This window comes from Wolffia australiana, chromosome 9 (assembly GCF_029677425.1).
Source record: "Wolffia australiana isolate 7733 chromosome 9, ASM2967742v1".
Classification (NCBI taxonomy): domain Eukaryota; kingdom Viridiplantae; phylum Streptophyta; class Magnoliopsida; order Alismatales; family Araceae; genus Wolffia; species Wolffia australiana.
Genome location: NC_135843.1, coordinates 3666935 through 3693711, shown reverse-complemented (window position 1 = coordinate 3693711; position 26777 = coordinate 3666935). Strand labels below are relative to the sequence as shown.

Sequence of the window (26777 nt, the reverse complement as noted above, 5' to 3'; positions counted from 1 at the left end):
AAATAATACCTGCATCTAGCCATTTTAATATTTCATTATCTAATACTTCCCTCATATGTGGGTTCAGCCTATGTTGGTGCTCCCTAGAAGGTTTAGAATCTTCTTCTAAAAATATTCTGTGTTCACAAATTGATGAAGGGATTCCTCTAATATCTTCAAATGTCCATCCAAATGCTCCTTTATGCTCTCTCAATACCTTAAGCAAATCATTTTCTTGTGAAGGAGTAAGGGACGAGGAAATAATCACAGGTAAAGAATTTCTAGAATCTAAAAATGCATATTTTAAAGATGATGGGAGAGGTTTAAGCTCTAAGTTCAAATCTAGGGAGAGTGTAGGAGGCTCAGGTTCTACTCTTTCCTCGTTGGCATCATCTACTCTCAATAAAAACCCTCGAATAGCATCGACATCGTCCTCTTCTTCATCACAAAATTTTAACTCTTCGTTACTCCCTTTAGGACATTTCATCATCTTGGATATGTCTAATTTAACTCTTTCTTCTCCAACCTTAAATTCAACAGTCCCTTTTTCCCAATCCATGATTGTTTTAGCTGTCACCAAGAAGGGTCTTCCTAGAATGATAGGCGCTACACTTAGATCTCCCTTTACCTTTACCTCAGTTACAATAAAATCAACGGGGATCTCACAATTTTCAACGTTTATCATCACATCATATAACCTACCCTCTGGTTGTCTAATTGTTCCATCAGCTAGCAATAGATCCATGCTGATTTCCTCTAATTCCCCAAAACCGTATTCCTCATATAAAACTTTTGGAATAATACTAATACTAGCTCCTGTATCTAATAATACTCTAGTAAAAATCTTTCCTCCAATTTCACATGTAATAAAAGGATCTCCTGGATCTTTCTTTTTAATGGGAACAGAGTTTAAGATACTAGAGGCATTTTCATAAAGCTTAACTACCTCCTTGGTTTTCCTCGATGTGCATGAATCCTTTAAATATTTCTTTAAAGAAGGTGCACATTTAATCATATCCTCTACGGCTATTGACATAGTGGCTTTCTTGAAATTCTCTAGGAGTCTATACTCATAATCAGGAGAAGACTTAAGGGGTTTTAAGGCCGAAGGATAAGGAATGGGAGGGGTGTAGGTTGAAGGTAGGGGTTCCACACTAGGTGATGGAGTCTTAGGTTATTTTCCTCCAATTTTGTTTTTTCCTTGCCTCGGTGAGGATCTTGAAGTTTCTTGCCATTTCTCAATTTTGAAATGGCTTGAATTTCCTCAAGATCTTCCTCATTGTCATGATATAGGGTTTCCTCTTGTAAATGACATAAATTTTTGGGATTAATGGAAGGTTGAGTTGGAAATCGACCTGAGTGGGAGTTGGATTCAACTCCCTTACCTCCATGGTCAGCTGTTCTTTGCTTCAAGCTCTCCAATAGCTGTCTGGTCTGCTCTTGCGCATCCATCATTATTTTTGTCTGTGTTTCCATCATGGCTTGCATGCGCATCTCCATTTCTTCCCGTAGCCTTCGATTTTGCTGCTTTATCATGTGAGAGATTACAGGTGTTAGAGTGGAAAAATCTTGTACCTGGTTTTGTGGAGCTGCTTGATAAGACTGTTGTGGTGGGGTCTGGAATCGGACTCGTTGCCGGAAAGGGGCCTTGGTTCCTTGGGAGTAGATTCCTTGGTTGTTGTAGATGGTCTTCTTTGGTCCTCCCCAAGGCTGTTGGTTGTGGTTCAACAAATGGACCTCCTCCTCTCCAAGTTGGCATGCTCCATCCTCATGATCTCTGCTTGAACATATAGAATAAATCTGTGCTTTCAAAAGGGGTGAGTTAGGGAGAAAAGCATTCTTTAGAGTGGAAGTCAATTCTTCAAGTTTCTTGTTGGTTTCTCTTATCCCTGCATGAAGATCAGCTTGCTTTGAAGTTACTTGCAGCACTCCTCATTTTGGGTTGGCATTTCTTCCATTTTGACTTGCTCCTATTTCCTGTAGGTCAGTTTCAGCCACCCTTTCCAAAAGATCAAAGACTTCATCCTCATAAGCCATATAGAACGAGCCACCAGCTATTTGATTCACTTTACTTTTAAAAATATCAGGAAGTGATTCATAAAAAATTTCAGCTAGCTGACATTTTTCTATTCCATGGTGAGGGCATTTTCGAATTAATTCATTGAACCTTTCCCATGATTCACTAAATTTCTGAATTTGTTTTCTATAAAAATTAGTTTTGGAAAGGGGATAAAATTTATGTAGAAATTTATTCTGCATTTCTTTCGATGAGTTAAATGTTATGCCTAAATTTCTATACCATGCGAAAGCCTTATCTTTCAAAGTAAGCGGAAAATATTTCATTTCTAAAGCTTAAGTAGTTAAACCAGGAATATTTTGAGAGGAACATCGAATATGAAAATCATCAAGAAATTCTAAGGGGTTCTGAGAAGAATGACCAGTAAATTCAGGGAGAGAGTTCAGTAGGGCATTGTCATACCTAAACATAACCCCCTCACCTACATTGATGTTGATGCCGGTTTGCCGTAGACTTCCTGATGGAGTAGATCTATCCAGCATCGTTCTTCTCCTCCCATGTGGTGGCTGACCATCTTCTGCCATATCGACTTCTTCTTTATCTTGAGCTGTAAGTGTTGCTGGAAGAGCAGGATATTGAGTGTCTAGATCTTCCTCAACACTAGTCCCACCCTTAGACCTTGTTAAGACCATCAATCTCCAAAAAAGTAGTTAGAAGTACCGTTTGTTGAGGGTTAGCTGCCCTCAACTTTGGCAAAAGAGAAAAAAATACAAATTCACTAAAAACAATCACCGTGCTCCCCGGCAACGGCGCCAGTTGATAATTCAGATTTTGGGGTAATTAGTGATGAGCTAACTTCACTAATTAGTGTCGTTGGTTTATCTGAATTAAAACAACAAAAAATTATAATAACCTTACTAGCGTAGGGAGAGTAAGGGTCGATCCACAGGGAGCAAGGGTTTTGTGCTTTAGTTTTGTACTTTTTAATAATTTTAGAGGTAGGTTTACTACATATGAAGATAAATAACTAATTAAATAAAAATATATAACAAAGAAAAACAAAATATTATTATAATATTATAATAATATTAATAGGCAGCAAATAATTTTTGGGTATTTTTTAGGAGTATTTGAAAGCTAAAATAAAATAGGAAATGAAACACTTTGGCGCTTTGGACTTAGTCAAAATTTGGCGAAGTCCGGATGCCAAATGGGGAAGGTTCCTTGGTGGAGGAGAGAGAAAAAAATGGACTTTACTAAAATCACTCTAGAATGAGTTCTAGAACGAATTTTAGAGCGTGGTTGGATTCACTGGAACCGTCTAGATATTGGCTAGCTGATCTAAGACTAACCAAAAGACCAAAGATGAACAGAAAATAATGAAAAAGGAGAAATAAGAAGGTAACCTCTTTGTCACACCCGCTAAGGTCCAAGGGACTTCTTCTTCTCCTTTCCACTAGCTTCTTCAGCCCTGGATGCTTCCTGCTCAGCCTGGCACTCACTGAGGTGAATGGATCTATGACTCAATTGCACTTAGGCCACCAAACATTACTTTGGATTGAATCACAAGATGAATTTTACGATAGGGTGAAGGGGTTTATATAGGGAGAGAGAGCAAAGGAGAGCCATTAGATTTTTAATACAATGGATGGCCAGATCTTCTTTTCACGGTCATGATCCACGTCCATTATGGTCCTCCAATCAGCATTGAGACCTTTGAAATACTCCCTAGATGTTCAAGGCTTCTTTCCTTAATTAGCATTAAAGGTGCTATCTTTAAGTCTCCACCCTTGGATGTTTTGTGGATTGAATGGCTGGATCTTCTTCTCTGGCTTAGATCCACGTCCAAGGTTGTCCTCCAATCATCATTTAAGCCCCTGAAATATTCATAAATAATCATGACTGGACCTTCCGCTTGCCCTCCTTTCTTTGGCCCAACATGCCTCTCATAGTGGGCTTAGTGGAGCTTCCTTAGTGGGCCTTTAGACTAGAGCCAATTGTCTTGCATTGGGCCTTCTTTCTTGGCCCAGGGTTGTGGCTGAGCTTGCTCCTCTGGTCCAAATAGCTTCCTCTTCATTTAATTATCCCCTTTATTCATGAAAGTTTCACCTAATTCCTACATCTTCCACATAAACTAAGAAGAGAGTGAGATTCATTCCACTTAACTCATTGAGTTAAGTGGGGTTAGTCCCACAAATGATAATAATTAACTCCAAATTAGAAAAAGGTAATTTTGTTTCATGATGTTTCACAACTTAACATAAATGTTGATAATATATCCAGATAAAGATAAAGAAGTACATAAATTAGCTGAAATTGCACATATATATTACTATCTTTTTGGATTTATCATCTATCTCCACACCTCCATCCATCTCTACTTCTGTATCTCCTTTATTGATATCTGTATTTTACTTTCTCTATCATTTGTCTTTGAATTATGTTATTTCTGCTCTCTCTCTCTCTATCTCACTATCTCCCTATTACCATCCCTATGTTCTCTCACTATTTCTCTATCTCCCAATCTCAATCCCTCTGCCTCCCTATCTCGACTACTCTCTGCTCTTACTCTCTCTATCTCCCTATATTTATATATTCACCTTCCTATCTCCATCCCTCTCTGCTCTCACTATTTCTCCATTTCCCAATCCACATCCCTCTCTGCTCTCCCTATTTATCTATCTTTCCACCTCCACCTCTCTCTACTCTATCTATTTCTCTATCTCCTAATCTCAATATCTCTATTTTACTATCTCGATCACTTGTCTTTGAATTATGTTATCTCTGCTTTCACTCTCTCTATCTCCCAATCTCAAACCCTCTAACACACAATATCCCTATTTCCATCGTGCTATTCTCTCTCTATTTCTCCATCTCCCAATCTCCATCTTTCTATCTCCCTATTTCTTTCCCTCACTACTCACTCACTGTTCTTTTTCCCTTTATCTCCCTATTTCTTTCCCTCCATCTCCCTATGTCCATCCCTCTCTGCTCTCTCTATTTCTCTATCTCCCTATCCTCATCCCTCTATGCTTTCCCTATTTATCTATCTCCCCAACTCCGTCACTCTCTACTCTATCTCCTTATCACAATATATCTATTTGCTATCCCTATCACATGTCTTTAAATTATGTGATCTCTGGTCTCACTTTCTCTCTCTCTCTGAACCTCAAACTCTCTATCTCACTATCTTCCTATCTCCATCCCTCTTTTCTCTCTCCTTGTCTCTATCCCCCAATCTCAAACTCTCTATCTACCTATCTTGATCACTCTCTGCTTTTACTCCCTCTATCTCCCTATTTCAAATTCTCCATCTCCCTATCTCCATCCTTCTCTGCTCTTTCTATTTCTCTATCTCCTATCTCCATCCATATCTGCTCTCCCTATTTGTCTATCTTCCCACGTCCATCCCTTTCTACTCTGTCTCCTTTTATGAATGTCTCTGTTTTACTATCTCTATCATTTGCCGTTGAATTATGTTATTTCTGCTCTCACTCTCTCTATGTCCGAATCTCAAACTCTCTGTCTCACTATCTCCCTATCGCCATCCCTATGTTCTCTCCCCATTTATGTTTCTCCCAATCTTAACCTCTCTTGGTCTCTCTAGTTCCCTATTTCTGTCTCTCCATCTCCCTATCTCCATCCCTTTTTTTTGTTTCTTTTTATTTATCTCCCAATCTCAAACTCTCTATCTCCCTATCTCAATCACTCTATAGTCTAACTATTTTACATAAAGGTTATGTTTAGTATGATGGTTATGCTATTGGGATTTCTTTTAAGTTTAGAATGATGTGTTTGCTCTTCGTATCTTCAGAGTCCTAGTGATACTGCTCTTCAATATTTCACATGAGGAAATTTTCGTCACTCCCCTAACTCACAAAAGTCAAATAGGAGACTTGAAATTTCACAAATTTTTATGCCAAATCTTACGTAGCTCTAATATTTTTTATTTTATTTTTTTACTTTTTTGGCAAAAAACATGGTGCCGGGTACGGCCAACCCTGCGGTTGTGCGCGTAGACCAATCCATACGTGCCCTGGACACCACCTACAGGGATTTTGTTTATAAAGTGAAGTGGTTGTCAGTGTTTATAGGTGTGGAGCGAGTATAAATATCCCAGTTACTCTCAGATCCCACTCATCCACACCCATGTGCAGAAAAGGAAAAGATACATAAGTGATCCTGGCAAGTGCTGGGAGAAGTGCTCGCGTCCACGTCTCACCGCAGCCCCCTTGGTGATGATGATAGAGCAGTGTTGGAGTTGTCCTCGCCTCCGACAAGTGGCAATGATGAAGTACTTGGCGAGGCTCCATTCGAGGTGGGCATAGTCCACCCCGCTAGCTTGAGATGATACGAACTCGGATTAGCCAGAGGGATGAGCGCTTCACCTCGAGTGTTCCACATAATCTGGCCAATCCCGTGAGCCTGCCAGCGAGAATATGCGACTCGTGGGGAGGGCCAGCAAGCCGAGACGGTCGATGGGATAGCAGCCCCTATCTGTCGGAGGGAGCGGTTGCCAAGAAAGAAAAAGAGAAGAAGGGGTTCGTGTGTGTACCGCGTGGTTGGCGAGGACACTTCCTGTCTGGTTGCCTTCGTTCAATTGATGACGAACGCCAATTGTGCGAGGTTGCCACCGCACGATGTCCTGCCATACACGATGTAGTCTCCACCGAGAGCATGTACCTGCACAGAGCATGTCAACTAACACTGGTGAGTTTGATTCTACAACGATATTATGAAGGTTTTGTTCCTTGCAAAAGAGTAAACCATCATGTATCATCGTAGCTTCAGCTATTGTGTTAGTTTGTACACCATATAAGGAGGAGAAAGCGAAAAGAATACTCCCTATATGATCGCGAAGGATACCACCTCCTCCTGCTGGGCCCAGGTTCCCTTGGATGCACCATCCACATTCAATTTAAGGATGCCGATTGGCGGTGGGAGCCAATAGATAATGTGTAGTTGAATGTGAATGGGAGCAAGGGTCGCCAAAATGCCCCAGGAGCGAAGGAAGTTGCATGCATGTGGTGAGCTGCAGGCTCGAGGGGGAATGAGTTGATGGGTACGTCTTAGCCACATCTTGACCCGACACATAAAATCCACTGCTCACATGGGTGTACCTGCCATATCTCCCATAGTAAGTAAGCTATGGTGATGTGTCGGATGAGGCTCCATTTGGAGCATGTTGGCGAGAGGAAGAGCTTGCCAAAACACTCTAACAGGGTCAGTGGACTATGAGGGACTGGACGCCAAAGGTGTGTAATTTGGCGCCAACTGTCTAAGGCTGTCTCACTATGGAAGAAAAGATGTTCCATAGTTTCAATATTGGGGGATACTGGACAGCAATGGCAACAGGAACTGATAGAATGACAAGGACGAATTAGTCGGTCATCAGTCAGAAGGCAACGATGTAGGAGTCTCTAGAGGAAAAAGGAGACACGAGTAAGGATCGCCGGATGCCAGATGCAACGTCCCTAGTGCTGGATGGAGGCTTTCTTACATAAATGCTCCTAGGAAGAACTGCATGAGTACGCCCCATCGAGCGTAAGCGTCCAAATGGCGCGATCGGGATTGGACCCGATTGGAGTACTCAAGACCTGGGAGAACGTGGGGGGGGGGGGAGGCCATACTGCCGCCACAGGTGTTGTTGTTGCCCATAAGCAGGTGGACCAATGTGAGCCGCACTCTATGTGGTACGAAGTCGGGATGGCTAGCGAAGGGCTCATTAGCATACCAAGTATCGAACCAGGCGGTTATCTCACCTCGACTAATAGGCCAGCGCGTGAGCGTGGCAATTTCAAGCCAGTGTCGCTACCACGTCTGCCATCTCCGATAGCCTCGGATATCCATCTCTCGTTGAGCCAACTCGCTATACTTGGCGGAGCCAAAACTTCCCAATGAGGATTGCGTGGTGCGCATACGCCATACGAGCTTCTTCTGGACAATGTCCTAGACGTCTGTGAGGCATTTGATCCCTAGACCCCCCTCGGCTGTCAGGCGACATGCTTTTGCCCAAGAAACCCAATTGATGGGGGACCATCCAAACGATGACAGGACGAGATGAGTCGAACCAATCGGGCTTCAAGTACTCCAAGTAAGCATCGCACTTGTTTCGCGTTTTATTTTGCTGGGTTGTATTTCCTTTTATGGACCTTACGGACTGGGCCGGTGTTTGGGCCTCATCCATGTTGTCTTTTTTTCATTTTATTTGTAACCGTTGAATAGATGACAAACCACGTCTCGTGACGGCTCCTCCTCTATATGATGTCACTTGGCACCTAGCCTCACTATATAATGGGATACCATGCCCAATTGAGACAGACTTTTGATGAATTGAAATTCCGTGTTCCTTTTCTACCTAAGAGTGTAGAGAGATAGATAGAACAGATAGAGTTTATAGTCAGTGGGAACATGGTTGGTCCCCTCACATCGAGATCACTCCGTGAGCCTCCACGACACGTCGCCACGTCGAGAACACTCTGTGAGACATTATCTTTTACAGGTCGAGATCACTTCAGGACACATCCTAAAGAATCAAGATTCCTGTTCTTAGAAGCTTCCATTGCCTACGTCCCCTCGTCGAGATCACTCCAAGGATTAGTTGACGTCAGCCGCCACCATCAACGTCTCCACCCAGGGAGTCGATCGTTGCTCCTCAAGAACCCCCAAGATTCAAGCATCTGCCGCCCTTGGCTTCGGGTTCTTGGGCAGTTACAGTTCAAGGACCCCAAGTTCTTGCTCTGTCTTCACCGTCGGCGCTCCATCACACCATCACCTCCACCACCTTCACCTCCTTCTCCTCCGCTGTCTAGGTCATCACCATCTCTACCGCCCTCACCACCGCCGTCGCCGACCCCTCGCTCCATCACGTGCTCAAACCAGATCCCCGAGTGCCCAAGTCGCGCAAGCCGTGTGCCCCAGCAGTGCACAACCGCATGCCTAAGCTGCGCGTCCGTGCACGCTGTGCGCCTCCCAGCCGTGCGTGTCCCTGCGCTCGAGTTGCGTGCGCCCGTGCGTCAAAGCTGCGTGTCCCCCCGCCCCTACGGCACACGCTGCCCTCCGCCGTTTGACACTACGTACAAGCTCACCGTCATCCCTCACCCCCGTGCACCATCTTCGAGGCCCGCCATCATCGTGATCTATGAGTTGGGTTACGCTGCCAAGGACTATCGACACTCTGGTACCTATTCATCTCTCCTCCAGTAATTTCCAATGTTATTACTTGTTGTAGTGCCGTTGTTTCCTATCGATTCTTCTGCCTAGGACGAGACGTTACTTGGGATAGGATAGCCACTTATCAAGAGAGATAGGATTTCTTGTGGTAAAGGATTTCTCGCTGATCTTTAGACTTGCAACGACTCAGGGCCGTCACACTCCCCTCCCACCATTGTCGTCGTAGCTGGTCTTAAGGGTCATTGGGAGTCTAAGATTGATTAGCATCTCTCTCATTGGGGATCATTGGTCGTCACCCTATTCATAGAGGTCCTATATTGCTCTTCAGGGTTTTTGCATCGACATTCATTTCACCTAAAAGATAAATTCCTGAACCAACTTCATTGCAATTCTATGGTGTAATACGAGCCGTCCGATTCCGGCACCATTCGTGTTACATCACCAATGATGGCGTCTCTCTCCCTCAAGGTGACGGGACCATAAGAAATGTGCGCATAGTCGTTCCACTACGCGGAGAACTGTAAGAGATAGTGAGTGGACCGCGAGGGTGTGTAGCGGGATACTCACGAGGACATGTCAAATAAGTTGGATACGCCCTCTAGTGTAAAGTAAATGAAATTTCCATCCTTTTAGTTTCTTTCTAAGTTTGCCCAACGAGGCATCAAAGTAATGATGCGTAGGGGGTCCTAGAAAGATAGGGCATGCAAGATATTCGAACGGGAGGCATCCTCGCGGGTAGCGGGTATGGTGTTGGAGTATCTGAGAGCGCTTTATAGTGGTGGAAGGACCAATTACAAAGATACTCTTCGAAGCATTGACAAGCTTGCCCGAGGCTGCTCGTATGCTGTGAGGACACTCATAAATTCCTTAATGGATTTTTTGGATTCATTGAGGAAGAGGATGGCATCATCTGCAAATAGAGAATGCGAGAGGATTGGGTAGTCCCTTTTCATAAAATACGGTCAGATGTGGCCGTGGTCGATTGCACGTGTGAGCGATCGACTAAAGACCTCCTCCATCAATATAAAAAGGGTAGGTGAGATAGGATCACCTTGTCGTAAACCTCTCATGGCCGTGAAGAAGCTAGTGGAGTTTCCATCCATCAGGAGAGAGAGAAATGATTCTCTCTAATGGAAGCATCGACGAGGTCGATGAACGCACTGGTGAACCAAAAGCGACTCAACACTTGGGTGAGGAAATTCCACAAGACTTTATCAAAGGCCTTCTCCATATCCAGTTTCATGATGACATTTGAGCCCAGAATATGAGCATCTAATGACTAGGCTTTGATAACACCCTGATTTCAGTCTTTATTTCATGTTATTAGCATGTTTTCATGCATTTATAGAGCTTAAAATTGGGCTGTTATCATATATTTACACGAAAATAATGTTTTCAAGTAATTTCTGATTTTTCCCTAATTTTCTGTTAATTATATGAATTTTTATGGATTTATTGAAGGTCGAAATAATTATTTTTGGATGAAAATGGCACATCAAAAAGTTTATTTTGACATTTATCAACATGGGAATGAATCAGGGAATTTTCTAGAATTTTCTAGAAATTTTTTCGAATTTTAAGGATTTTTCTGGGATTTATTTCAAGAAGAAATGCATTTATTCTATTAAAAAATGGCATATTTATAAGAGAAAAAATGTATTTATGCAATTTCTAGACTTTCCGGGGCCTTTTTGCAACGTTTCGTTGCTAAAAGACCCTAAAAACGGCTCTCAGTTGCCATTGCAGGCGTAAAGATCCTATTTAAAAAAGTTTAGGGTTTTATTACAATATAGTTTTAATGTTTTAGAAAAAATTGGATGAGAGAGAATGGGGTAAGGGCATATACACGAATATTTTAGGGTGGCGTTCGTTTACAATTGCTTGTTTTATTAAGGGCTTTCTTGAAAAAAATGCAAAGAGCGTCCCGCCCTGTCGACGTGGTGCAACTTTAGCCGTTGGATAAAAATCCAACAGCGATCGCACATGTGTATGTGTCAAGAGGTAAGTTCACCGTCCGTGCGGCGCATACAATGCGCGTGCAGGGGCGGTGACGTGGTGACACACAAGTAGGCAAAGGAACGAAAAAATGGACGTGTGCTTGCGTATCAAAACATACGCAAAAATGCGCACTAACGAAAATTTAATTGTTTTTTTTCTCTCTTGTCAGGGGTATGTGGCACGATGAGAGAGTGCCCGCCAAAGAAGTTTGAAATGCCGCAGCCACTAGGAAGTCGACACTTCATTGCGTGTATTAATAAATAAATCAATTTTAAATCCAATGGACTAAATTGGTTTAAAATTGATTTATTAATAACTTTTGATCCTGAAGTTTGATTGAGATGATTTTTTTATGGATTTGTTTGTCTTGATCCCCTCTTTCTATCTGTATGTTTGGATCATTCAGATCCAGGCTATATTGATAGATAAACATTAATTTCTAAACGGGGGTAAAATGGTGATTTTCACTATGTAATCTAAGTATAAAAGCTGAATTTTGAGAAGGGGAGATTATTCTGGATGGTTCTCTATCACAGCTGCAAGACAGAGAGGAGCCCCAGCCTGGATCAACAGTTTTGGTACTTTTTCCTTTCATTCTATTTAAACTTTTATGCATTTTGAATGAAATAGGTTGAGTTGTTTGTTTCTTCATCTCTATTCTGATTTGAACTTCTAAATCACTTGGCTTGAGCGGCATGTACAAGCCCTGATTAGGATTGAGAGGAGAAATTGAGGGATTCACCTGGGCATTCAATTGCACTCCCAAAGAAAACTCTAAAAAATTTAGTTTTAATTCTTAGGATACTCAATTACCCCATTTTAGTTCTGAATTATCAACTTGCAAAAATCAACCAAACCCAAATTAAAAATTCCTACCAACCTCTCTAATTGAATTCTTTGATCCATCCAATTGAATCAATTAATTCAATCTAGAGCCCAAATTTATTCCATTCTTCTCAGCTCTTCTACCCCCCTTTCTCAACTCTCATCTAATTAGGGTGACTTGATCCTCGTTGAAGATCAAATTCACTCTAATTAGGATTAAAACACCAAAACGATAATCACATTGAACTTCCTACTTGCTTCCCTTGGACGACAATCACACTTATCACTATACATGTTAAGTAGAGTTTTATAAAATTTATTGCATAAGCTAGAATTCACAATGACAAGGGCTAAAAATTCATAATTTTTACCCTTATTTTTGGCTTATCAATTGGCGCCATTGCCGGGGAAGCAACGCTAAGGAATTCAACTTGTCTTTATTCATAAAAAAATTTGGGCAAGTGTTGATCTATTTTTTCATAAGAATCCTTGTATCAATTTTAAATGCAAAGTGATTTGGTTGCTAACGACTAACGGGTGTTGTGTTTGAATTAGTGGTTTTGTATGAAGCTTAGGTCTGGATTTCAATCAGGGAGCAATGATAGAAATTCCCCTGTAGTAGACTCCGACACACCAGACTCATCTTTCACTGAACCCACATTCGTAGAGGAGACTTTGATTAGAACGTTACCAATGGACCCAATAGGCAATGGAACAGGAAATCCTGAGGTAGTTAATGATGGACGTAGGAGGATCAAAGAGTACTCCACACCAGCTGAAACCCCCATCTTAACCAGGGTATCTGCCCCCATTGGAGATGATGTGATGTTTAGAATTGATCCACACCAATTTAAGTTATTACCATCCTTTTTAGGGAAGGCAAATGAAGAGCCCTACGACTTTTTAGAAAAAAATTACGAAGCCTGTGATTGTTGCACTTATCCGAGAATTTCAAAGGAAGCTGTGAGAATGAAACTATTCCCTCATGCCCTTAAGGATAGAGCCAAGGATTGGTTTAGAACATTAGGGACAAATTTTGAATTGTGGAATGATATGGAGAAGAGCTTTCTAAAAAGATATTATACAGTGGCGAGGACAAACTCTTTCAGAAGAGAGATTAGAAATTTTCAGTAGGGAAATGATACATTTAGCGAAGCATGGGAGAGATTGATGGGGCTCATTAGGAAGTGCCCCCACCATGGCATTCAAAAATGGGAGTTAGTGCAAATTTTTTATGAAGGCTTGAATGATGTGGAGAAAGGCAGAGTTGATATTTCAAGTGGAGGAGCAATAGCAGATATGTATGAAGATGAAGCCATGGCACTGCTACAAAAAATGTCCGACAATTTAGCTTATCACCAAGATGCCTCCGATCATGTTAGGGTTACCCCTCGGAAAGGTGGATTGTTGGATGTTAGAGGGGTTGAACCCCAGATTACTATGGATCAAATTGAGAAACAGATAGGCGTAATGATGGGAAAAGCCATGGAAAAGATGAATGAAAAAATGATCTCGTTATGGCAAGGTCAGAATAGTGGAGGAGCACCCAACCAAATAAATCGATGTGAAATGTGCTCAAGTGATAGCCACACCGGAGAAGAATGCCCTATGATTTCAGAAGTGAATGCTATAGGCAGGAAGGGAGCAATGTTCAATGGGCCACTAGAGGAAACTTAGGAGGACAGGGATAGCGAAACAACAATCGACCACCCCAACAACAGTTTCAACCCAAGGCGAACAATCCCCATCACCAACAACATTATCAACCTTACCCAAATTTTTCAGATCCCACTAATGCGACTCTCACCAAGGTAATCGAGGAGCTGCAATAAGACAAGAAGAGGATGATCAAGCTTTTTGAAGAAATGGAGGAGAGGCATCAGCGGGAGATGGAGAAGCTCAAGGCGGAGATCGGTCTTCACAGCAGTCAACAATTTGTGCACGGGGGAGCACCGCAAGGTACTTGTGAAGACCCTATGAAGATGGGCGTCAAACCAGGTAAACTCCCTACTCAGGCCTGTATTAATCCTAGCAATTTACTTTATGTTGATGACATGTGTAGCGTAATGAATGAGCATATTCATAACATGCATGCCATGACTGAAAAACAAGAAATAGGAGAACTGAGTGTTATATCAAAACTTAGGAGTGGGAAAGAATTGCCTAATCCATTTGCAACTGTAGAGAAACAAAATGAAGTGGAGGATAAGTTGGAGGAACTAGAAAACGATGAGGATGAAGGGGTAGAGGAAAATCTGGAAAAGGAACCCGACCCAAAAACATATTCCCACCTATCCCTTTCCCTAGTGCCTTACAAGCGAAGAAAGAAAAATCGAAAGATAGCCCACTTCTTGGGTATTTGAAAGAGGCTACGGTTGAAATTCCTGTTTTAGATGTGATACAGTACATCCCTGATTATTCAAAATTTGTGAAAAACCTGTTTACGCCTCCTAAGAAGCAAAAGAGGATTCAACTTTCTGAGAATATTAGTTCAATATTTCTGCATGAATTACCTCAAAAGTGCAAGGATCCGGGAGCACCAGTGATTAAATGTGAAATTAGGGGGGAAGTATTCACCAAAGCCTTACTTGATTCAGGAGCAAGTGTGAATATCATGCCTAAGGCTTTATTTGAGACCTTTAAATTTGGTGAACTACAACTCGTAAATTTAGAATTGCAGTTAGCGGACGGATCAATTAGAAGACCATGTGGACAGTTGGTGGATGTGGTGATGAAAGTAGAAAAGTGCTCATTTCCTTTGGATTTTATAGTAGTAGATGTAAAAATTTCAGGAAAAATTAGTCATGCACCGATTATTTTAGGACGCCCATTCCTAGCGACCGCAAGAGTGAACACTGATTGGAATGAAGGAAACATTAAATTGCGCATTGGAAAAGAAGAGGTTGAGTTACCAATTTCTCAATTGATGAAGTACCCCAATAGTAACCAGGAAGATATTTATACATGTTCCCTAGATGATGACGATGATGAATGCCATGCCATAGAGAAAGTAATATATGATGTGATGGCGGTGAATGAGAGTGTTTATGAGGGGGAGAAGGATGACCGCGGTGAAATGAAGGGTGAAAATATGAATGACTACATATCTACGCCCACTAACGAATTAGAATTGAAAGGCTTCGGGGAATACAGTACGTCAAAAGTGGCGTACTGGGTCCACTCGACCATTAGTTCCAACGAATAATCCATGGAGATTAATGGGAGTTACTAATGTTTATAGTATCCTACTGTTGATTTCATGGAGATTTATTTGTTGAACGAGTTATTTTTTTAATTTTACTACTGGTTAATTTTCCCCTATTCTCTAGAACATGGTCGCCGATGGAAACTCCAATTGGGGATGTATGCGTTGACTTGGCAGTAGAGTCAGTAGAGGAGGATGTTTGAGAAACCCCTCTACCGGTGGTAGGGTCATCACGTGTGAAATGCAAAGGGAATGCCAATGTCCCCAAAGTCTCACTGATGGTGGATGCGTGGACCGCTGAAAATTTGTGTGGTCTTCTCGGCATCATAGTTTATTGGGTGAATGATCGGTTGGAACTATACAAACCTATACTCGCTATATGATGACTCTAAAATATGTCATCAAATAATCAAGTTCTCAAGTTTAAATTCATTACAATTATCTTGTGAATTCATGCTAAGTTCATGCATATGTATTGTTTTATGAAATCACTAACCCCACTTGATTCTTTGAATCAAGTGGAATATATTTAACGTTTTATGGCTAGTGAACATTCAGAAACAGGTTAAGAAGATCAAAGAAGAGAGGAGGATCAACAGAAGTGGGCAAAAATTCGAAGTGGCAAAAATTACGAAAATGCCCCTGGGCATGACTTAAGAGAAAACCTATAAATACTCTCTTGAGAGAGGAGTTTAGGTGTTCAGAATTTTCTCTAAGGAAAATAGGGCTTGGAGAAGAGGATTTCTGCACCCTCCAGGAGCTGATAAGCTTTTTGGAGTTGGAGAGGAAGAACAGACTAAAGATAGCTTGGATTGAAGAACCACGCCTTGCCGCAAGGACGTGACACCCGACGTGGGGAAATCTCAAGCTTCAGCCCTGTAATCCCTCTCTTCTCAGACAATTTTGGTTGGGTTGGAAGAATCACAATATCTTCCAATGTTTTCCAACTGAGGATTGTTTCATTTTAGATTTGATTTCAATTGAATTTTGTTTCTTTCTTGTTCTGATCATCCTCCCCAAACTTCCCCCAAAAAAATCCCTTTGACGCAGCTTGCGCCGCAGCAGCAGCCCGCCAGCGCAGCAACGCCGCGCCGCCGCCAACAGCGTCGCGCGCAGCCACGCCGCACGCAACAGCGCTGCTGCACGCAGCAGCGCCGCGCGCAGCCACGCCGCGCGCGACAGCGCCGCTGCACGCAAACACCTTGCGCGCAGGTACCCTGCACGCAAGGTGTTTGATCCTTTGCCCCCAAGGGCAAGGGTACTGTCTACAGAGAACTCCTCTGTAGACAGCCTCTATTAAGTTAAATCTTTCGACTAAACTGGGAATTAAAGAGGAATTGTGTGATTTTCCTGAGGATCATTTAACAGAGTTTAATATTTATTTTAAATTGATAAGTGACATATCTATTGAATAAAGAAGGAAATTTCTACTGTTTTCTCCTGCTCCCTGTGGATCGACCCTCACTCGCCTTACGCCGTGAGGTTTATAAATTTGTTGCATAAGCTCTGAACCTCACACGTCTGAACTGCTAAATAACCAGTAAAAAATGCCCTAAAATTGAGCTTATCACTATACGTGAGTTGGCTAGGAAACATGATGGCGAGAATATGAGCACAATAGTGCTTTAAGCATTGGAAGACTTTCGGTTGAAGATGAAGGTTGGCCACATCTTGTCTTGCATCAGTTTGCGTCGCACTATCTTATTACAAAGCTAACCTTTGAGAATGTAGGTTGGATCTCTCACTGACTTCGGGAAGGTGTTCGAGGTTACGTGTGACGCTTTGGCATTGGGATTGGTGGTGTCCTCAGCTAGGAGGGTCACGCCGTCAAATTTTTTAGCGAGAAGCTGAACGATGTTAGGCTCTGCTACTCCACATACGACAAGGAGTTATACGGAGTCATCCAGGCGGTGAGGCACTAGCAGCACTACCTCCTTTCCAAGGAGTTCGTGCTCTTCGCGGACCATGAGGCTCTTAAATACCAGCACTCCTAGTAGAAGTTGAACGATCGACACGTGAGATGAGTCGAGTATTTGCAAGACTACTCCTTTGTCATGGAGCACAAGAAGGGCAAGAATCACGTCACCGCCGATGCACTTTGCCGAAGAGTCCATGCGCCCAATATCATGAGGGTGAAGATCCTCAGATTCGAGACCATTCGAGAAGGGTATGTCAGCTGGCCCAACTTCGTGCCAATCATCGTAGAAGTTCAACGAGGATTGTCCCATGACTTACGGGATTATGTCATCACCAATGACTACTTGTTTTACCAAAATGGGTTATGTATGCCTCGCACGTCCCTTCATGACTTCCTCGCTTGGGAATGTCACGCCGAAGGTCTTAGGGGCCACTTTGGTCGTGACAAGACCATCGCGGATGTAGAATATCAACTCTAGTGGCCCTCGCTAAAATGCGATGTTGTCAACATTGTTGCCCAATGCCACCTATGTGCTTTGGCCAAGCAGGTCAAGAAGAGCACCGCGGTATACACCCTGCTACCGATGCCCAAGCATCCATGGGCTGACGTCAGTATGGACTTCGTCTTAGGATTACCCCAGACCACACGACGACAGGACTCCATCATGGTCATCGTCGATAGGTTTTCGAAGATAGCATACTTCGTGCCTTGCGCGAAGATATCTGACACCACACAACAATAGGACTCCCAGGACGGCTACCAAGCTGCACGGTCATAGTGTCGGCCCGTTCTCGATCCTCCAAAGAGTGTGCAATAATGCCTACATCGTCCCGATTCCTCCTATATGGGCTTCGCTCCATACCAAACCCTTTCTCACCCCCTCGACCCAGCCTCTCTAGACCCAACCAAACCCCTTTGTCACGCGATTGGCATGACGAAATCCATTATGTACTGTAAAAGATAATTGACTATGAAGGGGATGACGTATCGAGAAGGTTCCTGGTGTCGACGACGTCCACGCATGGACACCGAACGCGTCACTACCATCGTCCGAAGTCAACACGACTATTGAAGACTTGCCACCATCGTCACCAAATCAAGTCAACACGCTGACATCAGGCACGTCTCCACCCATGCACGCCCCCTCACGCATCCTGACAGGTCGCAAAAGGCAGATCCAGAACTGCCCCCTAGTGTGATGCGAAAGTACGTCGCTCATCTTTATTTCATTTTTATTTCTTTAAGCTGTATTTTCTCTTTTCTTCAAGGCCTATATGTATAGGCCATTGTTTGAAGAAAAAGTTAGGCAGCCATTATTCAAGAATTGAGATTGTTCTAATTCTTCTTGGAGGACTTTCCAGCCTCCCCTATCCCTTCTTGAACCCTACCGCCACTGCCTCCACCATCGTCACCGCCTCGCGTTGCCGGTCGCCTTCTTCTCCTTCCCTCTGATCTCTCTTCTCTCATCCTCTTTCTTCACTCCTCTAGAGCCACCCAAGGCCCCCCCATACCGCTCACCTAGGGCCGCCCAAAGGCCGCCCTAGGCTGCCCGCTCAGGGCCGCCCCAAGGCCACCCCAGGCCGCCCGCCCAGGGTCGCCCCGATGCCACCCCAAGCCGCCCACCCAAGGCCGCCCAAAACTGCCCCAGGGTGCCTGCGTAGGGCCGCCCTAGGCCACCCCAGGCCGCCCGCCTAGGGTCGCCCCAAGGCCACCCCAGGCCGCCCGCCTAGGGTCGCCCCAAGGCCACCCCAAGCTGCCCGCCCAGGGCCGCTCTAGGCCACCCCGGTAGTCCGCCTAGGGCCGCCCAAGGACACCCCAGGCCAACCACTCAGGGCAGCCCTAAGCCGCCCTAGGACGGTCCAAAGGCTGTCGCTCAAGCCACCCAGTGATGTAATACGGGAGGGCCGGGATCGACGGCTCATATTACGTCACAGCGATGCACGATGCGTGACAATTAAGAAGATGAATGCACGTTCAAATTTCCTCTTAGAGTGACGAGGATGGGCCGATGGAGGGGCGACGGTTCAGTAAATACAAAGGGGACGATTAGATCCGGGTCAACTCCAAGTGACCCGCGAGATCTCGCGATTGAGCTCGACGTGAGGGCGTTTGACGGCCCGCAAGAGTTCACACTCTACGACTATAACCTATTCGTCAATCTCAAATAAATTCTATCTCTCGAATGGGGTGGCTAACCTATCCAACGTCAATGAACTAGGCGGCGGCGGAATACGATAGCGGAAGATAGTACTGAAGGAAATAATGATACTGGAAATTCAAAGGGGAGATGACATGAGAGGGAACCTGGTTAAGCGCTCCGTCAATGTTGAACAACCGAGAGAATACCACGCGAGTAGCTCTAGCCAGTCAACAGTTGCACGGGCCAGTCGACACACAACCAGCCAACAGAAACAGGTGGCCAACCCTTGATGATCACGGGCGCGCGGGGCCGCTAGCAACTGGGTGTAGAGGGGCGAGACGCACGGGCACCGATGGCCAGGAGCTAGGCACGATGACAACGGTCGCACGGTGACGGGGCGCAGGAGTCCACAGAGAGAGAGAGAGAGAATGTCGTCCGCCAGGAGAGAGGCGGGAGAGTGATAAATGAGGCCCTTGGGCACTGGCAGCCGGTAACAAGACACGACAGCCACGGTCGCGCGGGGCGGAGGGCAGGCGTCCGTAGACAGAGAGGGCGACGTCTGCCCACTACGGGAGCCGGAGAGCGGCAACGAGTGTCGTCCATGCAGGCATAGCGTGGGGAGTCACCGCGAGGTTGTCTAGAGCAGTGATGGCAGTGCCAAGCCACGGGTGGCGGGTCGTCACTGGTCGTAAGAGTACCCTGGCGCACGTAGGGGGTGCTAGCAGACGTCCGGGTTGTCGTGTGTGGCGAACGGCACGTAGGGGTGGCACCGTGCATGGTGAGGATGTCGGGCAGAGAAGGACGGGCAGATCGAGGGGCGCGTGCGTGGGATCGGACCGCCGTGGTGGGTGGGGAGCTTTCTAGCGCCGCGGAAGCCTTCCGAGTGACGGCCAAGGTGTCGCCGAGTTCCCACGCTAGGTGAGATCAGAGGACAGGCTGGGCTTACCTTAGCCTGGCAAGGTCGCAAGCCCCTGGAAGCTGAACAGCCTCCTGATCCCTTGAGGGAGGTGGAAGAAGACCACCTGCTAATTTTGGACTAACGGTTGAAAGAACAAAAACTCAAGGAAAACAAACATTGATGCTTTTTCTCAAAATGGGTCTCTAAGGGGGCCCTTGGGGCACGCCTTCCCCTTATATAGGGGGGGGGAAGGGTACAAAGAAGCCATAAGGGAGGAGGGGTCCATCGCATGATATGGCCCTCCTCTATACGCGTAACAAAAGAGAACGGGACATGAAAAGAGCAGACGAGGCCTAACACATGGCCGGGTCCGAATGTTTATCACAAACAAACAGAACAAGAAAATAATAAAGCCTTACGACGAGTACTTAAAGTCGGGGTCGCGGGCGTCGGCACAGGCGGCTCGGGGAAGGCGAATGTGTCCTGTGGCGGTGTCGTCACGGTGCAACCGGTGCCACGCTGCCTCCTATCGCTGCCTCCTCACATGGCGTCTCCATCCACACGTTTGCTGCTGCGCCATCGGACCGGTGCCTTGCTGCTATGATGCCTCTTGATGCCGCTGCGCTTGCCAGTGTCTCCTTAGGGCGTCACTGGTGCAGCTAGTGGTGTGCCGTGCCTAGCCGCCATCCTCACAAGGGTGCCGCTGCTCGCACATCTTGCTGCCGCACCTTGGCTCCAGGCCTCGCTGCCGCACCTCTGCTCCGCACCTCGCCGCCACACCTTCGCTCCGCGCCTTGCCGCTGCACCGCGTGCAGTCTCCTCTGGTGTCGCCACGCAATGGCACCACTGTCCTGGTACCCATCTCCCAAGCATTTGTGCCAGCTCATAGGCTGCCGGCGTTGTGACATCGCCGTCGCCCCTCAGCGACTACGTGGATCAAAGGTTGCATGACCGATCACCCCCCCGCGGTCAAAACTCCTCCCAACGCGTAACTCAACAACCCCACCCCGATCTTCTTGGTTCAGACTGGTCAGAGGACACGCCGGCCACCTTCTCTTTGCCAAGACTGGTCTGTCCTTGACGTTGCCACTCTAGGCCATGCGCATAGAGCAAAGAAATACTGGTCTATAGTTGTTGACAAGGTACGTCTCCTATGCCGCTTGTCACTTATCTTTTTCAGTGCTTTTTCATTTGCCTCTACTGCGTTCAGGTTAGACGTAGGTAAGAGGGACAGGTGGAGCGAACAAACACCAAAATACAAGAGCATCTTACCTGTTTGGTATGAGTCAGTCTTGCCGGTCCCGTGAGAGCAAAACCCAGCAGAGTTACTCCGTTCGGCACCATAGCATTCTCGACCCCTTGGACGAGGCCAGAGATGTCCAACCTCCCAACACCGAGTGACCCCTTGGATTTCCCGAGGTAGGAATTCATCGTTAGTCAGCACCTGCAAGTACCACAGTTCACATCTTGCATTTCATCGTAATTCTCTACCGTTTTGAGTCATTGTCAGACGACGCCACCGCCGTAGTCCGATATTCCCATCTATCATCGACACCAAACCATCACATTCGATGTCGATCAAATGATGTCCCAACGACGTCCTCCATCAATAACCTTTTGAGAATGCAGGTTGGATCTATCACTACGGACAATGCATCAAGTAATGGTCTGATGATAGCACTACTAGAAAAGGAACTCAAGATAGTGAATGATCATTTCAGAGTGGACCAACATGTCCTGTACGCTGCCCACATGCTGAACATTATCGTTCATGTTGTATTGAAATCATTAAGCATATCGGTTAACACCCCTCCTATGACTGCGGACAGCAGCCCAACGGACGCATCACATGACGCAAACTACAACACCGATATAGATGATTTGGACGCCATGCGAGAGGCTGCTGCAAGTCATACAAAAATGGCCATTCATGATGGCGACCTTGTCTTGGGGGACACGGTTGCCCGTCTTAGGCATCTAGTGACAAGCATCCGAGCATTGACACCATGACGACAACTGTACGTAAAGACGTGCAAAGACATGCAAAAGAAACACAATCAAATCCTATTGGAGTGAACAACGTGATAGAACAATATGCATGACATGTTGCATGCCATGTTGGAGAAGCAAGAAGTCATTGATTTTATGGCCTTACGAATCTTGCCGGTAACAGATAAGGACATGAGACTCTCATGTGAAGAGTGGGAAATGTTGGCATACTTCTGCGTCATTCCAAGATCATTTTACAAGACGAGAAACTATGTTAGTGTCTCAAAGACATTGAGAGTTGTTGGATTTATAGCCTATAAATGGTCTATGAGGGGGGTTGAATTAGACTATTTCCTATTGCTTTTTACTTTTTGTATTATTGTGTTTCTAATTTTTCTACCTATTTTCTAATGATAAAGAAAGAAGAACAGGACACCCAAGCTTTTTATACAGGTTAGGGCTAGTCCCTTACTCCTGTCCCAGGATATCCAACCGGAGTTTTAATATGTCCCTAACCAAGTTTTTATAGCCCCCCAAGCTAAAACAGCCTGGTAATAGGGATATACGGATATCTCCTATCTTGAATTTGAAAATCGTAAATGACCTAAAGCCCCCTTAGCTTCTGAAGGTATCCACACTTTCACTTCTTATTCCAATGGACCACCCAAGTCCCTCTCAGCTGCTCAGAATGCCTTTGTTCAATGTAGTATCTCTATTCTCACAGAAAGGAAAGAACTTGTCAAAATAGTAAAAGAAACTTGCCTTCAATCTTCCTGAAATGTTAACTCAAGAGTAAAAGAATTCCAATAAAAGATTTCACTTCAATATGAATATTTGAAATCACACCAATAAATTTGAAGATCAATTTCTTGTCGTAAGATATGAGTCAAGATAAATTTCAAAGTATTTCAGATTTTAAACCGTTAAGTAAGATTTCTCAGCCTTTCGATAATTCAACACTAGAAACAATTACCAAAAAAATTTATTTCAGATTTCAAACCCTACTATTAGAAAAGAAAAATAGATATATAAATCCCTTTCTATTTTACTAGCAGCCTCACAAGGTAGATTCTTCAGATTTTCAACCTTGTTTGAAGAAGAGAATCAAAACTCTGGTTTATCTTTTTTTATTGCCAATGTTATCAGGTAATCAGATTTTTATCAGATTTATAATTCTGTAGTCAGAAAAGGAAATAGACACCCAATTCTTGTTCTCTTTCAACTAACAATTTCAGTAGATAATTGTATTTCCTTCAGATATTAACTTAGAATTTGAGAAGAAAGAAAATCAATCTAGATCTCTTTCTATCGTGATTAAGAATTTCTGAAGGAAAGAGACACACAATCAAAAATGCAATAGCAATAAAGACCTAAAAATATCACAGGAAAGAAACCACCAATCAGGGAAATATTGTCAATGATTTCAATTCCCATTCTTACCAGGATTGTCGAGGTTGCTCAAAATCGTCACACTCACCAATGTTGCCAATGTCATTTAAAGTCAATGCCAATGCCAATGTCAATGTTGAAGATCTTCAAGATAGCTGAGTTCGCTCAGAGTTCCCGTACAAGATTGCTAAGACTTTCAATGTCGATCAAAGTCGGAGAGTCACTGAGTCGCTGAGTTGCTGAGTCGCTGAGTTTGCCAACAAATCTCAAGAATCGCCAAGCCTTCCCCATCAATGCTCAAGAATGCAATACACTTCTTTTTCTCTCTCTCGCTACATAAAAACAAAAACTAACCACCACCTTTTTTATTTATTTTATTTTATATACGTCTCTTTCGTGCCTACTTCTAATTTTTAAAAATATCCCTGCATCTCTTACCACAACAGTAATTTTTTTATTTATGGTAAAATAGGCTCAAAAATTGAAGCTTGTGCTTTAAAAAATAAACGAAACTGTATTTTTATTTATCTTTTACCCTAAATCTTGAGTATTCACTATGTTTGAAATTCATAAAAAAATTCATAATCAAAAATCTTCAATCTCCCCCTTTTTGATGAATTTGAAAATGACAATATTGATTCTTATAAGAATCAATGACCTATGTATGTTTTTCTCCCCCTTTTTTAAATAATGAAAAAATAATCTCCCCTTCAGTCTACGCTCACCTTTAAACATTGTTTACGTATTAGACATTAGAGCTAAAATTTCCACAAACAAATCGTTAGAAATCAAAAACATTAAACAAATATAATGTGGTATTCTAAACAAAACAAGAAACAAGCTATGCCCTATCAACAATTCATAGATGGATAATCATCATAATTCTTTTGCATGAGTCATACCTAGTTCTCTTCGAAGGGAGATGAACCTTTCTTCACTAAGTGGTTTTGTGAAGATATCCCCGAGTTGTTTTTCAGTTTGAATAAATCTAAGGCAAATACTTCCTTTGGTGATATGATCCTTGATAAAATGATGTTTAACATCAATATGTTTCGTCCTTGAATGCATAATCGGATGCTTAGCCAGATTTATGGCACTTGTGTTATCACACATAGTAGGTATGTTTGTTAACATTACACCATAATCCTCTAAATGTTGTTTCACCCATAGTGTTTTAGCACAACACAGTCCACTGGCTATATATTCAGCCTCTGCAGTTGATAAAGCTATAGAATTTTGCTTCTTAGATGTCCATGATATTAAGCATCCCCCTAAGAATGCACGTGTGCCAAAAGTACTTTTCCTTTCTACATTGCATCCTTCAAAGTCAGAATCACAGTAGTTTACAAAAGTTAATTCTTGATTTTTTGGATACCATATCCCGAGATCTTTTGTGCCTTTTAAGTATCTTAAAATGCATTTAACCGCCCGCATATGTGTTTCACGAGGGTCACTTTGAAATCTTGCACATAAGCAAACACTAAATTATGTGTCTGGTCAACTAGATGTAAGATATAGGAGTGACCCAATCATTCCTCGGTATAATCGTTGATCAACTTTAGTTCCCATAAGGTCACTATCCAGTTTAGTACATGGAGTAATACGAGTCCCTTTGGATTTACCATCTGCAATATTGAACTTATTCAGAAGTTCATTGGTATATTTTTCCTGACAAAGGAATAAACCATCCTTCTTTTGGATGACTTGAAGGCCTTAGAAATAACTAAGCTCTCCCATTAGACCCATTTCAAATTCTCTTTTCATAATATCAGAGAATTCTTCACACAATTTTGAGTTTGTAGATCCAAATATGATGTCATCTACATATATTTGGACAACGATTAATTCACCATTTACTCTCTTTATGAATAAAGTGGTGTCTACACTCCCTCGTTTATACCCATTTGAAAATAGGTAAGTACTTAATTTTTCATACCAAGCTCCAGGAGCTTATTTAAGGCCATATAATGCCTAATTTAACTTGTAAACCCATTATGGTTTTTCAATATTCTCAAATCCTGGTGGTTGTTTTACGTATACCTCTTCCTTAATTTCTCCATTTAAAAATGCACTTTTTACGTCCATTTGAAAAAGTTTGAAGTTATTTGCACTTGCAAATGCCAGTAGAATACATATAGCTTCTAACCTTGCACCTGGTGCATAGGTTTCTTCATAGTCAATACCTTCAATCTGCACATATCCTTGTGTCACTGACCTAGCTTTATTTCTAATTATTTCTCCCTTATCATTTAGTTTGCTTTTAAATATCCATTTTGTCCCTATAATATTTTTATCACTCGGAGGATGCACTAGATTCCATAACTCATTTCGTTTGAATTGTGCCAGTTCCTCATGCATTGCATTTATCCAGTCAAGATCTTGTAATGCCTCATCTACTTTCTTTGGCTCGATTTGTGATGCAAATGCTGTCGCTGCCATTTCTCTGAATGCTAATCTAGTCTTTAACCTATCAGTAGGTTCACCTATGATGTTTTCCCTTGGATGATTTTTGGAGAACTTAAAACCTTCTAATCTCATCCTCAACTCTTGAACTTCATCTTCATCATCATCCTTTTCTAGAGTTTGATCAATCACTTGTTCTTCGCCATTCTCTGGATCTTCAACACTATGACAATTGCTAAACTCATCCAGATCTATAACCGGTTCTTTCTCAGTATTCTCATGTCCAGATTCTTTCATATCGTCCAATTCATCAAATTCAACAAATTTCACATGTATAGACTCTTCAATCTTCAATGTCATTTTGTTGACTACTCGATAGGCTTTAGATGTTTCAGAATATCCTACCATGATCCCTTCCTCACTTGAAGGGTCGAATTTTCTAGGATTATGTCTATTGACATTTAGTATGTAACATTTACATCCAAAAGGCCTAAAATATCCAATTATGGGTTTCTTTCCTTTTAGTAACTCGTATAGAGTATTTTCCATATGCGTCCTTATCATGACTCTATTCTGAATGACACAAGCCGTATTTACAGCTTCAGCCCAGAGGAAAGAACCTACATCATATTCCTCTAACATCGTTCTAGACATCTCAATTAGAGATCTATTCTTCCTTTCCATCGCTCCATTTTATTGTGGAGTTCTTGGTGCTGAAAATTGATGTGTAATTCCACTTTATTCACAAAATTCAATGAAAGATCCATTTCTGAATTCTCCTCCCTGATCGCTTCTTATCATTTTTATCTTTACCTCGAACTGATTTTGCACATTAACTAAGAA

The 26777-nt window shown here is 43.2% G+C and overlaps 1 non-coding gene and 1 pseudogene across 1 annotated transcript; one reads left to right on the top strand and one right to left on the bottom strand.

Annotated features, from left to right (window-relative positions):
- The first annotated feature begins 2107 nt into the window (after window positions 1–2107).
- Window positions 2108–2177, top strand: LOC144708110 (small nucleolar RNA R71; annotated as a pseudogene).
- Window positions 2178–13089: 10912 nt separating this feature from the next.
- Window positions 13090–13197, bottom strand: LOC144708097 (small nucleolar RNA R71). The gene has a single exon (XR_013582645.1). It is a non-coding gene; the product is annotated as a small nucleolar RNA R71 (small nucleolar RNA).
- Window positions 13198–26777: the final 13580 nt, after the last annotated feature.